The sequence below is a fragment of the Phymastichus coffea genome, unplaced genomic scaffold (genome assembly GCF_024137745.1).
Source record: "Phymastichus coffea isolate CEN01 unplaced genomic scaffold, Cenicafe_Pcof_1.1 PCOF00008, whole genome shotgun sequence".
NCBI lineage: Eukaryota > Metazoa > Arthropoda > Insecta > Hymenoptera > Eulophidae > Phymastichus > Phymastichus coffea.
The window spans coordinates 7065699-7084130 of NW_026706819.1; positions in this window are offsets into that span (position 1 = coordinate 7065699).

An 18432-nucleotide genomic window follows, 5' to 3' on the forward strand; every position below is an offset into this window, starting at 1 on the left:
CGGGTACGGCAGGACTACCGGATGGTTGTCAGTTAACGATCGTTGGTCACGACATGTTGCCGTTCACCGTGGGGAATATGACAATGCCGACGAGGGTAGCTTTCCTCCCAACCCTTGTCGATGAATGTATCCTAGGAATGAATTTTGTTAGACTGTTTAGAGCGGTACTTGACCCCGACGATAATAAGTTGCTGTTCAAGAAATCACAAACCAAGATGAAGCTAGAGGTAGCTAGCGTGGAGGCTGGTCCGAGATTAGCTACGATCGGACTAACCGAGGTGACAGCCTCTCAACAGGCGATATTGCAGAGGACCATCGGCGAGGCCTTATCGCAGGCCCCCATGGGACTGGGATGTGCTGCAGGCATTGAACACGAGATTCGAGTCGGTGATACGAAACCGATCAAGCAGCGCTACTATCCAATGTCGCACAAGGTCGAACAAGAGATGTATAAATTGGTAAGGGAGATGTTAGACCAAGGCGTGATCGAGCCAGCGGATAGCGGCTGGTCGAGCCCCGTGGTCATAATACGCAAGAAAGGTGGCTCATATCGATTCTGCATAGATTTCAGGAAGGTCAACAAGGTCACCGAGCCAAACGGTTATCCCCTACCGTTTAGGCAAGATATTAAGGCGCTTGAGAGACGCACGCTATATCTCTACACTTGACCTCAGTAGCGCGTATCACCAAATATCACTCAAACCCGAATCTCGACCTATCACCGCCATTACCGTGCCCGGATTGGGGCATTTCCAGTTCGTACGAATGCCATTCGGTCTCTCATACGCCGGCGCCACCTTCCAACGGTTAATAGATAGCGTGATCGGACCTGAGCTTGACGATTTCGCCTTTGCCTATTTGGATGATATCATCGTAGTATCGTCCAAATTCGAAGATCACCTACAACATCTTAAGATCGTATTGGATAGGTTATGTTGAGCCGGACTCTCGATTAATCGAGAGAAGAGCGTCTTCTGCAAGCCTGAGGCTAAATATCTAGGTTTGTTGATTAACCGCGAGGGTATCAGGCCTGACCCTGAAAAGGTGCGCTCTATCATGGAGTACCCTCGACCAGGAAACATGCGACAGTTGCGTACCTTCCTGGGGGTGGCTTCATGATACCGCCGATTCTTGATGACTTCGCCACATACGCTCAACCGTTAACGAAACTAACGGGAAAGAAATGCGAATACATGTGGGGATCGTACCAAGAACAAGCCTTCGCTAAACTTAAGGCACTCATGATATCCGCACCGTGCCTCGGGTTACCGAAGCCCGACGGGCAATACGTGTTGGAAACAGACGCTAGCGCTACGGGAATCGGCGCCGTCCTGATTCAAAGAGTAAGGGACGAAGACCGAATCATCGAGTACGCTAGCAGAGTCCTTAACCCGGCGGAGCAAAATTACTGTGCCACGGAGCGCAAGTGTTTGGCGGTCGTATGGGCTATACAGAAGTTCCGCCCATATATAGAGGCGTACCGATTCAAGGTGGTAACGGACCATAACAGTCTGAAATGGCTATACAATCTGAAGAATCCGATAGGACGTCTAGCCCGATGGGCCTTGCAACTCCAAGGCCACACCTTCGAGATCGAGTATCGATAGGGAGCCGACAACGTATTGCCCGACGCGTTATCACGCGCTTTTGAACCCATGAAGGCTGAGTCTAGTGCAATGGGCCAACGGAAGCTAGGGGACAACGCCTGGTACACGGAACAGTTCCCGAAGACTACCCGGACTGGAAAATAGTGGGCAAGGTGATGTATCACCAAAAGCCGAGCTGTGACTATCAAAGCGAAGATGGGTACGAGGACCCTTGGAAGCTTGTCGTACCGCTGGAAGACCGAAAGGCGGTCCTATTCGAGAACCACGACCTCGAGATCGCGGGACATTTGGGACGCGAGAAGACCTTCGCCCGTGTCGCCTAATCCTACTATTGGCCAGGGATGTACGCGGACGTTAAAGGTTACGTCCAAAAGTGTCAAGTTTGTCAGCAGTGTAAGGTTGAACAGCGATTACCAAGCTCATGAGGGGTCGGATGTTGTCCACACCTTGGCAAGTGGTAGCGGGTGACATCGCCGGATCCTTTCCAAGAAGCCCTCGAGGGCATGAATACGTATTAGTGTTTATCGATTTATTCACGCGATGGGTCGACTGTATACCTATACGTAGTGCCAATGGTAAGACGATCGCGAAGGAACTCTGGGAACGAGTGATTCTGCGCTTCGGTGCGCCTAAGGTCTTCCTGTCCGATAATGGCACCGAATTCCGTAACTAGCTTGTAGACGAGTACCTGAGAGATCAAGGGATAAACCGGGCTTTTACGCCGACCTACATCCCACAGGCTAACCCTACCGAAAGAGTTAACAGAACTCTGAAGACGATGATAACCTCGTACCTGCGCGGAAATCACAAGGAATGGGACCGAGTGTTACCTGAACTAGCGTTCGCGCTGAACATTGCCGTCCACAGTTCCACGGGAACCAGCCCTGCCATGTTTAATTATGGTAGGCAGCCGGAAGCCCCGAACACCCTTCGGAGATAAATGGACGAGCTTGCGGCCCGAGAGGAAGATTTGCTCCGAATCGGACAATGGAACGCGCATATGAAGAATAACCGATTCGTTATTCAGCAAGCTCGTGAAAGCGCTTCGGACGAGTCCCTGAGGCAGGCGAGATATTATAACGCCAAGCACAGGATCCTCGGATTTAAGGAAGGGACTGGGTATGGAAGAAAAATCGCGTACTGTCCAGTGCGACGCAGGGTATTTCCGCGAAGTTAGCGCCGTGATTCATAGGTCCCTTTATTGTCACGAAAGTACTTGGAGTCAACTCGTACCGCCTTGTCAACCAGCAGGAAAAGGTCACAGAATTGGTCCACGCCAAAGACCTTAAACCCTACTATGGACAGGAGGATACCTTGTCGGAAGATGAAACCCGACGGCGAGATGACGACGATACACCTACCACCGAGGGAACCGAGGCGACGAACATCCCGCCTACTGCGAGCAATGCGACAACACGTGGAAACGAGCGCGCCGTTACTACGGATAACGCAAAAAATAAATAAATAAATAAAATATTAAAAGTATTAAAAATAAAAATATTGAAAATTAATTTAATATTAAAAATAATTAAATAATATGAAAAAATTATAAATTAATATTAAATACTGTGACGGTAAACGTCTTATTAGCGCTAACAGCCCAACCATGCGGCTGCCTGCGAGGGCAGTACCTACCGGTTGAGGCAAATGTGTGTGTAATGAGGGAATTCGGCACGCGACGGGTCGGAACGCGCGCGTATGAAAATGAACCAGTTGAAGATTAAAACCCGCACACTCAGCTGCTGCTAGTGACAATTAGAGTTTTTCCCGCGAGGGCGAAACCAAAAACGCGAGATACCTCGTGACAAAGACAGACTTTCCCGCAACTAGAGTGCGAACTTTTTCTCTCGTTCTCCGTGCGACTGCTAATAAGGTAAGCTGGCCAGCTTAATTTCGCAATTACTATGATTGCTAATCACTAATCTTTCGTACTCCATAAAAAGCGTGCATGTATTAACTCCGCGAACAAAGAGCGGCGACCGATCCGACACTGCATGTTATTGTCGCGCGCGCGCTTTGTAAACATAAATACGCGGGCCGAATACATTGTAGAAATAAGAGGTAATAAACGATCTCGAATGTGATATTGATTGTAACTTTGATGTTATTATTTCGCGCTAGTAGAAAGTTGGTTGACTGACACCCGTTCCCTCCTGCTCTCCGATTTTCGAAATTGAACGTGTAGATAATCCCGCGCGCTCTTCGACGTGATCGCGCGCATAAATAATACGACGGTTTTCAACCCCGTTCTAAAACATTTAAAACTGAAAGAAAAAATGTAAACCAATATTTCTGTGATCGTTATAACAATACGTTTGTATTTTTTTATAATAACAAATTAAAACGTTGCAATACTAGTACACGTACAGAAATCATATATTACTAGTATTTTTTTTATAATAATTAAAATTTCGAATAATTTTTTTTTAATTTACGTACCCAAAATTTTCTTTATATCTTAATTATACTTTGAATTACCATATAGCACTTATTAATATCTGCAAAATCAGTCTCTAATATTTTATAATCTTGCTTTAAGTTTTTGTACTTTTTCTGAAGAACGTTGACTTCACCACTTAACTTCTTTATTTTATCCTGAAGTTTTAAAATGTTTTCTGCATCTACCATCGTGTTACTCTAAATTTAACAAAAAATATTAATTATTCCTCATCAAAGCGTAAATCGATATCAGAATGTAAGCTTATCATGTTTATACTTTGATGAATGGCTTGTCGATTTGTACATGTGAGACTGAACTAACAACATTCTCATCAATTTCACTTTCATAATTCTTTGCTTTGTTCCCTTCATTTGCTAATCTAGTCTTAAGGAGGGTCTAGTGAGGAGGGGTATTGAAAAGTTTCGATGTTAGTTATAGTGATTTCGATAAGTGAAAATGCATTGAATCCAACGGTATCCTTCTTTACCCCTCAAGCCGTGGAAAATTTCGAGATATTTCATCTCAAAGTTTGCGCTTTTTGTATAGTATCTTATGGAACAAGGTGAAAAAATGTTAGAAATTCATCAATAACTAAAAGTAATGGTGTAGTTACGCAATGAAAAACTGATCTTCTTATAGATAAAAACTTGGTCTTTCGAATGATGTACTGCAAAATATGGATAGCCGTGGAAAATTTTGAGATATTCTCCAAAAAAGTCTGAAATTGTCTACTTTATTGGTTCTGTGCGTCGTACCAAACTCAAGTTCTGGAACTTCTGTTGTAAAAAGTTACCAACTGTAGTTGAAAATCGTACTATTTTGTAATAATATTGCTTTAGAAACTGCTTATAAGATTTTTTAGCCGTTAGCTTGAAAGTTTATTTTTTGTTGTGTTTTTGATCCTGGCGGTAGTCGCTGGAGCCTCCTTAATTAGATTTGGGGATTCATATTCATCATTTTTTCCCTAAAAAATATATTTATAATTTTTTAGTTTATTTAAACTTGTATAAAAAAATGTTTTCAATAACTCTGTTTTAACCAATATAATAAAAACAAAATGTAGTTTCGAGTTGCAATTTACATAATTCATTTTTTGAGCTTCTTTGATAGATTCATTTCCATTAGCAAATCTAGGGTTCTTAACAAGTGTTTGAGATTCATGGTTTCCATCATCATTTTCTCTCTAAAAATATAAATAAATACGTATGAAAAAATGATCACAATAACTCTATTTTACTGATATAATAAACCAAATTTAATTACCAGAGCCTGCCTTTTTTGAGCTTCTTTTTCTTGAAAGCGTTCTGCTTTTATAAATTTATAATTTTTCATGGCAGTCGATGGTACTTTCTTCTATATATACAACAGAATATTAATAAAGGAACAATTACATTAGTCATAAGAGTACTAACTGCACTGAGGAAAACAAATACAACTGTATATACCTGAAACTTTTCTTGCTTACTGCTCTTCTTTGAATCATGAGTCTTTGAGGTAGCTTTGGATGATGTTTCACAACTAGAGCTGTCTGTGGCTGTCTTCATGTTTTTAAGCGGTGGTGCGCTGCAAGGCCCTTTGGCCACTTGTTCTTCCAATTCCTCCAGAGTGTCTATGAATCAATTAAAGAATTAATTACCTGCCATTCACAGGATAACCACTCGAGGAAGTAGAGCTGGCGAGATTGTGGGATCATTTTTATCTAGTAGCTTGTACTTATGGTTAATATTGAACTTGCCATCCTCAAATTTATAACCATGTATCTGATCAGAAGATATATTTTCATAAGAGTTTCGCCACTGGCCTGTTAGATGTTTTATTCGAATAAACTTCCGCATATTCTTTGCCGTTTCTAGTCTGTTTTACTGAATGGTGGGGGGTCTCTACCAGCGAAGCTTATGTTAGCCAAACCAGAAACGGATAGATATTACCAAGTGTATATTATTTTAACTTCGAAAAGTAATTTATATTGGTAAGTCAGTTGTATTTCTTATAAAATTAATACCACACATAAATAAAACTGATTAGATCGATCAAGCTATAGAATGTTATAATTATAAAATTGTAAAATTATACTATTATTAAAAATATATATTTCACAGAGAAAATGTTCAGTAGGAGACGCAACTTTGGCACTAGTAGTTCCGATAATGAGGATGATCGTGCAGCTCCCAAAAGATACAAATTACCTACACATTTAGATTACAACCCTAGTAATGTGAGTTCACAAACAAAAAAGAGATGGGAATAGAGCACTAAAAATAATGGTGAATAATTTTATTTGATAAATATACATTTTTTTAAATTCAATTCAATCACCCGTTAAAATGTTGCATTCAAATTTATTTATTATAGTGCAGGTTGTTTGTAATAGCCGGGTACCAATTGCATGATAATTTATTAATAAATCTTCATATTCATACTCGTATTCCTTATCAACTATAACGGGGTTTTGATCCGACGCGGGTCACTCGTTATATAGATTAGGAGGGAATTAGAAAAAGCTCGGTGTGGGCCTCGTAATAGGCTGCGCAAAGCCTAACCCAGCAGCAACAGGAACATCGTGGTGAGGCGTCTGTTACCTTGGCCCGCGGAGAGCGTCGTGTAGTCCTATGGGCGCTTTGGAGCGATCACGAAATTCAGGTGCAAAAGCCGGACAGGAACGGGATTGTTTACGATAGGTAAAAAGGAAGCGCAGAGGAAGAAAACAGATATACGAGCAGCATTGAGTTTACTACAGAGAATAGTACAAAGTTAGTACGCAGCGTAAGCGGGAGAGAGAGCGGCGGAAAGCTAGCGAGAGAGACACGTATTCGAGGTGGTACTTACAATGACGTCTCGGAGTCAGCCATGGAGACGGTGTTCTCGGCCTCGCACGTGGTCCGCGAGGACGCGCAGTACGCAACTCGAATGCGGTCAAGTGGCGGGCGGCTTTGAAGGCTCGCACGCGTAGTCGCTGGAATTAGCTCGCCAAAACACTGGGCAATGTCGAGACCAAACCTCACACCGAGTGGACACTCGCGTACTCGCCAGAAACACCAAGGAAATAGTCGCAGATCACAAAGGGTCGCAAGCACGTATATCCGCTCGTCACACGTGCACGTGCTTCGAAGTCGCCGGTACAAGAGAGAGTTCTTATCGCGGGGCTTTCTCCTGCCCCACTCTCCTACTCGCGCGTGTCGCGCCGGCTTCCCGAATTCTCTCTCTCTAGCTCACCCTCTATTAGCGCTCTCTCTGACTTACCTTTGGCTGCCATACAAGTGAGATAATTATATGACAAATATATATATGAAAATAATTATAATCATGTGTGGGGAGAGAGAGACATAACGAGGGTCTGGCCGTTCGTTATATACCCCTTCCCCAGAGCTGGGTAGCAGGGCGTACCAGGTCGAAAAACCTGTCTCTCTCCACCAAGTAAGCAGAAGTAATTGATAAAGAAAAATTAAGATATTGTAGTGGTAAAAAAATATGTTTTATTTATTTATTTTTTTTTCAACATTTTATACGCTAGAAGCTCTGGGTGGAATGTAGCTTACCGCGACTCTCTCTACTCGCGCGGATCGCAAATCTTATAAGGTAACATGTGATAAAAAAAAACGAGAAGGGAAAGAAAAAAAAACGTGGGCGTTAATGCCTGATTCTTGGGGGGGGGGGGACCTTCGAGGGTGAGGTCGCGAGGATGGTCGTAGCACCTAGGTTCAGACCTAGTGCCTGGTCAAACCTCGTCTGTCGCCGTCGTCCGCGTGGGTGGCCGACGACTCTTCCCTATCTCGAAGAAAGGCTTCCCTGCGTTGACGCGTTTCGACCGTGCTATACGAGTACGGCTGCTGTCCGCCGCTCCTCCAAAGCTTGTGCCTCGACCAATTCGGGCAGTCGGAGGTTCGCGGCACTCCCGTAAGACCGCAAGTGGAGCAAGCCCGTTTACCGAAGAGGTCAGGACGGGGACCGGCCCAGCGGTTGCACGACTCGTCTCCTGCGGCTCCTTGCAGGGCAAAGAAGCCTGGCGTGCGGCGCGTCCGGTCGTTTGGGATGGCCTGGTTGGACACTCGACGGGAGTGGGACGTCGGCGGGTCGCCCAAGGCTGCTAGCTGTCGTTTCACCGTTTCGAGGTGTTCTTGGGCTCGACGTTGCTCCTCTTGTAGGCGTTGTCGCGTCTCCTCGCGTTGTTTGCGAGTCTCGCGTTCCCTCCGCCATTCGGAGATCATCTTCTAGGTGTAGGCCTTATGCTCTATGGCCTCCTGTAACTTGGTCGTGTAGGTTCCCGCGATGGCGAGACCGCGGGATCCATGGCGGTCGATGAAGGCGAGTCCGTCTCGGTAAGCCTTCTCCTCCTCCTTTTCCGCGGCTAGCCGCGCCTTTCTGCAGGCGATAAAATGAGCCTGGAGGATCTTCCACTCATCTTCGAGGGTAGGTGGCTCTTCCGTCGCAGGGGCCGGACCTATCTTGGCCTTGAGGCTCGTAGCGTCGTCGCGTTCCTCGGTGGTAGAGCTGGAATCGCCGTAGCCGCGCTGCCGCAGGATGGCCTCCAAGCGCTCGGCGGCCGCCAGGGCGGAACAGGGAGACGCGTTGGCGCGCTTCGGGTTGCGGTCCGGCAAATCCTCGCTTCCACGGCCCGCATTGTCCTCTGGCCGTCTCGGCCTGCGTAACATCCTCTGGGGGAAGTCCAAGGTAGTCTCCACGGAGCTTGTGCCGCTGTCGTCGTCTGACGAGGCCCGCGTCTCGTTGGCTGGGTCATCCCCTACCGCATTGGAGTAGGCAAGGGCTGGAGCTGGAGAAGCGTCCCTGCGCGTCGACGGCGCAGCGTTTCGGCGCGATGCACTAGCCACGGCCGACGTGAGTGCTTCATGCAGCACCTCTTCCATCCACTTGGCGAGGGGAGCCATTTCGGCATTGGACAGCATCCTCTAAAGGGCGAAGTATTGCGTAATGTTAGGCAAAAAAAACGAACTCAATTTGTTGCATCAAGCGATAGCGCCTACTGGGGAAGCAGGAAGCTTTGAAGAAGTAGCAGAGTTTTATTGTCATAGAAGGCGAGATGAGCGGAAGAGAATGAGGAAACGAGCAGGGTAGTAAGGTGCTAGTTCCGGGAACGCAAGCGCCGGGGGGATACGTCGACGGGAGCATGCATTTTCTGCTTGCGAGGACGACCTCTTCTCCTTGGAGCGGTCGGTATTTCGCCTCGCGCGAGGTCCTGTCGTGGGCTTGTTGAGGCCTCTGGCCCTATAACTTTTGTGACCGAAACGTCGTCGTTCGAGGCATCGCGCTCGTCGCTTTCTTGCGTGCGATCGGGCGAGAAAATTTCTTTCAACGACATCGTCTCGTCGTTTTTGTTTTCTTCGAGGGGAGAACCGTCTGCTGCATCATCTGGGTACTGGGCTCCGTCGAAACACGGTCGCAAGTCGCAAACGGCGACTTTACCAACGTCACAACCTTCTTCGCTCTGGAGTTGGTATGAGTTGGGACCGAGGCGTGCGGTAATGATGAACGGGCCCGCGAACTTCGGGCTGAGTTTCGCGGTCGTCTGGTTAGCGGCGGAGGACAGCACACGATTCTTCGCCCAGACTCTATCACCGACGTTATACTTGACGTCGCGATGCTTAGCATTATAGTACATCTCCTGTCTATCTTGGGCTTCCCGCGAGTGTTGCAGTGCAACGGCTCGGAAGTCGTCAAGCTTGTTAATTCGAGCGTGCCAGTTGGTGACCACGGCTGTCTCAAGGTTCCGAGCCACGGCGCGTTCTTCCTCTCATTTCTTCGAGTTTGGCAGCTTGGGATGACGTCCGTAATTTAGAAAAGCGGGGCTCGTGTGCACCGCTTCGTGTATTGCCGTGTTGTAGGCAAACGCGAACTCTGCTATATGCGCGTCCCACGTCGAGTGCTTTTCCTCGATGAACGCTCGAATCATGGTTTTGATTGTGCGATTTACGCGTTCGGTCGGATTGCTCTTAGGCGAGTACGGGGCGCACGTCGCGTGTACCACGCCGAACGAGTCCAAAAAGTCGTCGACAATTTTATTCTTGAACGGAGTACCGTTGTCAGACAAGAACTTTTTAGGAATCCCGAAACGCAGAAACACACGTTCTTTCAGTTAGCATCGGATGATTTTCCCAGTAATCTTACGGAGAGGGACACATTCAATCCAACGAGTGAAGAGATCAAGAAAAACAAGCAAGTGCTCGTGGCCCTGCGCGGATCGCGGGAAAGGGCCCATGGTATCGCCGGACACGATTTCCCACGGTCGCGTGACGAGGTGTCGTCCCATCAACCCTGCTGGTGTAACTTGTAAGGCTTTGACTTGCTGACAGATCGGACAATTCTTAACGTAACGTCGTGATGGATTTTCGGCCAATAATAGCGAAGGCTCGCGCGCTTGTGGGTTTTGTAGCGGCCAAGATGTCCTGCCGTCGGCTCCTCGTGTCATTCAGATAAGATTCGTGCTCGGTCTTCCTTTGGGATAACGAGCTTCCAAGCATCGTCATCGGTTCCGAAGAGGTCGTCGACGATGGGATCAGGCTTGTAAATATATAAGCGGCCACCTAAAACTTTCCAATAGGGGTTATCCGTGGGCCGCTCGAGGACCTCGTGCATCCTCCTGCGGTACCACGGGTCGTTTATGCTTTCGTCGAGTGTCAACGAAGCGGTAGTCGCGAGTTCGTCTTCGTCGGCCTCAAACATGCGTGAGAGTGCGTCAGGCACGACGTTGTCCTTACCCCTGCGATGTATAATATCGAAATCATACGATTGGAACGCGAGGGACCAACGACCAAGTTTACCGTATGGGTGTTTCAGATTAGTGAGCCATTTAAGGCTCTGTTGGTCGGTCACAACTGTAAAGTGATACCCTTCCACGTAGGGTCGGAACTTTTCGGTCGACCAGACGACAGCCAGGCACTCACGCTCGGTAACCGACAAGCGGCGTTCGCAAGCCGTCAGGACGCGGCTCGCGAAGCACAGAACTCGATCATCGCCGTCGATACGCTGCAGCAGAACGCTTCCAAGGCCGATATCTCTCGCGTCACATTGGATGATGAACGGTGCAGTGAAATTGGGCCTGGCTAGGACAGAGGCCGATGCCAAAAGGGCTTTGACTTGCTCAAAAGCTTGCCGTTGCGCCTCCTGCCATTTAAATTTGGCGTCCTTGCGGGTGAGCGCGTTAAGCGGCTCACAAATCGTAGCGTAATCGTTCAGAAATTTTCGATACCACGAGGCCATGCCCAAGAATCTGCCCAAGGCACGAAGATTTTTCGGGGCTGGGTACTCGAGTATCGGTGCGACTCGTTCTGGATCGGGGCGTGTACCATCGCGATTTACCAATACGCCGAGATAACGTACCTCAGTCATACAGATCCTGGATTTCTTGCGATTGATCGTAAGGCCAGCTTCACGTATTCTTTTTAGAATATGCGTGAGCCACCGGACATGCTCTGAGAACGTTTCAGTAGCGATGATCACGTCGTCAAGGTACGCGAAGGCATAAGGCTCCATCTCGGGTGAGATGAGCTTGTCGGCCAACATCTGAAATGTTGCCGGGGCGCCAGCCAATCCGAAGGGCATCCGAACAAATTCGAATAACCCGAGTCCCGGAACGTTGAAAGCAGTTATCGGAATGGCCCTCTCCGAAAGAGGGACCTGCCAAAATCCGCTCGCGAGGTCGATTGCGCTCACGAATTTGGCGTGCTGGAGCTTTCGCAGTATTGCGTCCATAAAGGGCAGCGGATATGCGCTCACGCGAGTAACGCTATTCACCTTCCGGTAGTCCACACAAAATCGGTATTCGCCGTCGGGTTTCCGAATCATCACCACCGGGCTAACCCACTCACTGCGGGACTTACGAATAATTCCCATCTGCAGCATTTTATGCACTTGCACGTGCATTTCCTCTTCGATCTTATGCGACACCGGATAGTATTTCTGTTTAATTGGGCGCGCGCTGCCAATGTCGATGTCGTGCTCGATCCATCCGGTGCAGTCGAGCTGCTCGCAGGAAGGTTCGGGCAGGAGGTCATCCATCACTCGATCGATTTATTGACGCTGCTCCTTCGAGATCTCTTCGATACCCAAGGCCGCCAGCGACATCGCCTCCTCCGCACGAAGTGAGGAGACAATGGTCGGGACTTCCTGATCGCAACCTTTAATCCTTATCGTGTTGGTCTCGGGATCCAAACACGCGGAAAAGGCTCGAACGAAGTCGCTTCCGAGGGTGTAATTAACATCAGCCTCGCTCAAGATGAGTACGTCAATCGAATGGGTAACACCACCTATCGTAAAGGGTAACTGTACATTACCGATGTTAGGGACATAATGACCATCGACTACTTTCGCGCCGGGCCCGACATACATGTTGACGCGCTTGTTCATCGCGGCAGCAATCTGAAGGGCAATGGGGCTCAGAACGGTGAGCGAGGCTCCAGTGTCGTACAGAGCCCTGCAAGTAAATGGACCGATGCTAAGCGTCAGCCACCATCTGGGGTACTTCTCTACCAACGCGCTTGTCGCAAAACTATCGGAACGCGTTGGCGCTTCTCCCGCGGGGGCATCTGTAGCGAAGGTCCGGGTCGCCATCGGAACGGTAGGGACCCCATCTACGCGTTCCTCTCCACGTTTTTTGGCGCCTCGATTTTTGAGCACTCGGGACAGGTGGCTTTGGTGTACCCAGGCCAGCTGCAGTCCCAACAGAGTCATCTCTCAGCATCGGAGCCGGGAGGCTTGCTCTTGTTTTTGTCCGACTTGGGAGTGATGACTTGGGCCCGACCGTTTCTTGCCGGGCGGCCACGGCCGCTTACCCCGCTCCGTATTCCCTCGCGTTGACGCGGGTAGGCCGGAGGTTTGCCATCTTTCGGGGAGCCGACGGTGGTCGATTCCTGTACTGCGTCCTTGAGGGGGACGGGAAGCCCTTTCTTAGCCGCCGCAAGTTGCTGCCACTTTTTATCGAAAAACTTTTGGAAAGATTTTTTGAAGTCGGCCTCAGAGAAAGAGGACTTTTCTACAACAGACGCGATGCTCACTTTGGCCCTCGCCGGCGCTTTGACCCTAGGCTAATATGCCGCGTCGGGCAGCATGCTCTGTTCCGCGGAGGGGGGGGGGCTTTCCAGTGTTCGTCGGACTCCGCGATCTCTACTTCCATTGCTTTAGCCAACAACTGCGGTAACGACGCGAAGTAGTTCTGAGTCTTTTTCAACTCTTTCTTCAGTTTAGGCAACCTATTATCGATTGCCAAGTTGACCTGGTCTGTGACGCTCCATGGTCTTTCGAATCGGCTAAAAATAGTATTCAGCGCTCCAAGGTAATCGCGGACCGGTTCATCGGGGCCCTGTGTCCGCAGGTGCGCTTTAACCGATAGGTTGCGGTTGTACTTCCTGGATTTACTATAGGCGGATAGCGCGGCATCCCTGAACTGCTCATACGACGACCACGTGGGCCGTAGCAAGCGGTACCATCGAAGCGCAGATCCGCGAAACAAGGTGGACAACGAGTCTAAAAGCTCGTCTTCCGCTATTCGGTCTAGGCAGCAGTTTTCCTCAACACGCTCCAGAAATTCCTTGATGCTGATGGTGCCGTCTCCCGCGAAAGAAATCTTCCATTCCCTGATGGTTTTCCCTAGATTCCTAGTTGAACTCATCGAGCGGGAGGTTGCGAGAAGTGGACTCGATCGCCAATTGGGGACACCAAAGCTCGAAGGGGTTTGGGCTTGCGCGGCAGCCGTTTGCTGCGCGCCCGTCGCTTGCGAGAGCGGATGACTTTAAGTTGTGACCCCCCTTCCCTAGCTCGAGCTTGCGGGGTTGTGAGGGATTGCGGTTGAAAACTCCGCTGCCGTTAGTCGCGTGGCCGCTTGCATCCTGTCGGCCGGTCTCACTGGTGCGGCTGAATATATTGTTAGCCCTGCCGCGTATTGTGTTGTCTGCTGCTTCGTTATCGAGCAGAAGATTCGTGCATGGGGATTTACGTTCGGGCTGGTTATAGTTAAGTCGAAGTCCGGATCGATGAGGCTGTATGTATCGCGAAAGTTGACAGCTTTATCTGCGCGAATCGCGTTAAACCGTGTGCGCTCGTTTTGTTGTTGAACTGTTACTTCTGCTGCTTGTAGTCTGGCGAGGAGGTTATTGTTCGCGGTCTTCAGATCTTTATTTTGTCTTATCAGCTTGTCGTGTTCGTTCGAAATAGCTTCTAAACAGTTTTGAAGATCACGAATTTGTTGAGCCTGTGTACGTTCCGCTATCACTGCTCGTTTTAGCTCCTCGGCTGCTAAACGTGGCATTTGTTTAGGTTCACCGCAAGGCAGATTAACATATATGAGGTCTTCACTATAATTTATCGTACTTGGGGTGCCTATTGTGGGTATCGATGCCTCGTGCGCGCATGTTGTGTTCGTGTTGGCATAACGTGGTTCACTTAAGCCTACGTTTGCTACTGATACTGTGCACGGCGGTGTTGATTGCGATGTCGGCACATGGGTGCTTGTAATTGCTGCGAATGTCGGTGTGTATGTGCGTACCGCGTCTCGTGTGTATTAGCTGTCGTTATGAGTGACATGTCGCCGTTATTCGTTTCTTCTATTTCTTGGTTACTTATCATATCTTCTTCTATGTCTTGATAACGGCGTTAACGAGGTCTTCACGCAATTCTCGCGGTAGCGCGTCTGATTTTATAAAAGTGAGACAAAGATTATTGCGCCGCGTTATCGTTTCGTGATCCCACGCGTCTATGGTTTGTATGAAGTCTTTTTCTTCATAGTCACCTTGCAGTTGTCTATATAAGCGGTTCGCGCGTTCGTACATTGTGCCGTCTGCCACGAGTTCAAGATTTTCCAAAACGTTATCTATTCTATCACTTGGCAAATTCTTAATCCATTCTTTAATGTGGTTGTCGATTTTTTCTTTTATAATTGTTAAGTCAGTTATATCTTTTTCGGCCATTTTTAATTTTTATAAAACTGATAACGAAAAACAATGGTTTTGGAATATCCTGAAATAGTGGATTTTAATTGTAGGTCGCGTAACAATTTTTAAGTGAATACGCCCGATTGTTGCCAGCACGCACAGCGGAAAATAAATGTTGTTACGTTATACACATACGTTTCTAAATACGAAGAATTACAACTCTCGCTCGCACGCTATGATAAAATTTTAAGGTGCTGTAAATCGAGCGCCTTGTTTTGGTTGTGTGCTACGGCTAGCTTCTAAACGTAAACAATTATCCTCTCGTCGCGTGCGTCGCATTCCTCGGTGGATTCCACGAACACGCGCTTTCGCTATACAATTATAATTCGAATTTCGGAATTTTCACAAAGCTATTAAACCCATGTGTTGTTGGGCGCCATAATATAACGGGGTTTTGACCCGACGCGGGTCACTCATTATATAGATTACGAGGGAATTAGAAACAGCTCCGTGTGGGCCTCGTAATAGGCTGCGCAAAGCCTAACCCAGCAGCAACAGGAACGTCGTGGTGCAGCGTCTGTTACCTTGGCCCGCGGAGAGCGTCGTGTAGTCCTATGGGCGCTTTGGAGCGATCACGAAATTCAGGTGCGAAAGCCGGACGAACGGGATTGTTTACGATAGGTAAAAAGGAAGCGCAGAGGAAGAAAACAGATATACGAGCAGCATTGAGTTTACTACAGAGAATAGTACAAAGTTAGTACGCAGCGTAAGAGGGAGAGAGAGCGGCGAAAAGCTACCGAGAGAGACACGTATTCGAGGTGGTACTTACAATGACGTCTCGGAGTCAGCCCTGGAGACGGTGTTCTCGGCCTCGCACGTGGTCCGCGAGAACGCGCAGTACGCAACTCGAATGCGGTCAAGAGGCGGGCGGCTTTGAAGGCTCGCACGCGTAGTCGCTGGAATTAGCTCGCCAAAACACTGGGCAATCTCGAGACCAAACCTCACACCGAGTGGGCACTCGCGTACTCGCCAGAAACACCAAGGAAATAGTCGCAGATCACAAAGGGTCGTAAGCACGTATATCCGCTCGTCACACGTGCACGTGCTTCGAAGTCGCCGGTACAAGAGAGAGTTCTTATCGCGGGGCTTTCTCCTGCCCCACTCTCCTACTCGCGCGCGTCGCGCCGGCTTCCCGAATTCTCTCTCTCTAGCTCACCCTCTATTAGCGCTCTCTCTGACTTACCTTTGGCTGCCATACAAGTGAGATAATTATATGACAAATATATATATAAAAATAATTATAATCATGTGTAGGGAGAGAGAGATATAACGAGGGTCTGGCCGCTAGTTATACAACATAACAATTCAGTTTATTTATAAATTCAATGTGTATATATTTTAAGAGTTTTATATTCTGCAGTTATTATAACTCGTCACTTTCATTTACTATTATTATTTTTGACGATATATAATCAATTAAGAGTAGCTTATACAAATGTTCTTTATTTATAGTAGCAACTATAGTACATTGATAATTTGTACATTAATATCATCTACGTTCATTTACTCACATGAATGAGTTTGCAAAAAATATTTTCAATAAATACTCGTCGAATTTACTGGAGGTAAAATATAATATTTATGTAATCTTAATGATGTTCTATCTCCAACTTTTAACAAAAAATTAGAAAATTCAATTTCATTAGGCAGAACTTTCGTATTAGTTGTTCATTTATATTTTACAAAATGTCGTTACTGTGATATTTGAAAGATGTAATATTTTATTTCTATTCCTTTTACTATATTCCTTTTATTTAGTTGGTAAAAGTAAAAAATTGTCCCTCTAAAGGGTAAAATACATCCTATAAAATTTTATTTGCAATATTTAACCAATTAAGGCCCAAGCCGAAACCTTAAAAGGGTCAAACTCATAACTATATATACGCTACTCATAGCATATCGAAAAAAAGTTACCCGTGTTTTTTCTTTCGCCCTTTGAAATCGTTTATAAAAAGTTAGTTAAACGAATTACCGAAGTCACTATTTTTTCAAATTAATCACGGAATAAGATTTGACGGGAAAAATTATGAAAGAAAAATAGTAAAGGATATTAAAAGATAATTAAGTCATATTATCGTTTTTATAAATGTAATTATGATTTGTGACGGTAAACGTCAAATTAGCGCTAATAATATAACCTAATTGCTGCCTGCGGGAGCAGCACCTACAGGGGAGACGAAAAACGAAACGAAGGAATTCGGCACGCAAGCAGACGGAACGCGCGCGATTGAAATTGAACCAGTGAAGCATTGACCACTATCACGCTCGCCCGCTTTCCCTTTGTGTTATTACCGATCGGTGTGCCGTTAACGCCCAAAAGAACGAGAGAGGAACGCCGAGATCAGTGCCTGCTAATAGTGATTGCTGCTGCCGAGGTGCCATACATCTGCAGAAGGGAGAGATCCGAGCCGACGGAGAAACGTCGTCCTCAACGAGACCGAAAGAGTGTGTGTGAGGTTTCGCCATCGAGGGCGAAACCGCGTGTACGTGAATTCGCGATCCGCGACACAAATACGAACAATCTTCTCGCTGTGCGACTCGCCATTGTCCATCTCGTACGTCTGCAATATAAAGGTAAGTGCCAGCTTAATCTCGCGGTCGCGATATAATTGCATATATAACGATTAATTTTCCGACATCTCAAGCGTGCATGTAATAGCTCTTCCAACAAAGAGCAGCGAGCGTTCCGACACTGCATGTTGTCGTCGCGCGAGCGTCGAAGTAAACAAACACGCGAGCCGACCTGATGTAGCATATAATAGATAATAAAAGGTTCTGTTCGAGTCATTAACAAGGGCTCTTGACTCTCTTATTTCATATTGCTTCCACTCACTTTCTCGTAGATTAATAGATCTATCGGTTGACTGACACCCGTTTCCCCATGCTCTCCGGATTGCGTATTGAGCATAGATGATTACATTCGCCCTCTAATGAATCCGCGCGAACAAAAATAATTAAACGGTACCCACCCCGTTACATGGCGCCCAACGTTAAAGAACCTACGGTGTTTTTGATTGTTCAAAACACCGGTTCTCAATAGTGACCTTGCGCTCAGTCAACCAGCGACTTAGGTGGCAATCAAGTGTTGTTGTGCACACTTGATATCGAAGGCCACAATAGTAAACATAGCCTGTTAGTTAGTTTGCGAAGGCCCGCCGCGGCGTAAAAGTGTAAATAATAACTGTAAACGCGTGCGAGTGCGACCGAAAGGCTCTTAGAAGCGTAAACACCAATAAATTTTGGAAGTTGCCGAAAATCAATAATATTGTACCCGTTGGCCCGGGGAAAACTAACACCGGCAACTTTTAAACGAAATTAATCCAATTTGATAATTTTATTTGATATCGGTTGCCTTAAAGTAAACGTTTTTTTTTAATATTATTAGCTGCAGTTGTTGATGACTACGCTAAGCGCTCGTTAAAATATTTTAGATACTAACCAAAACAGC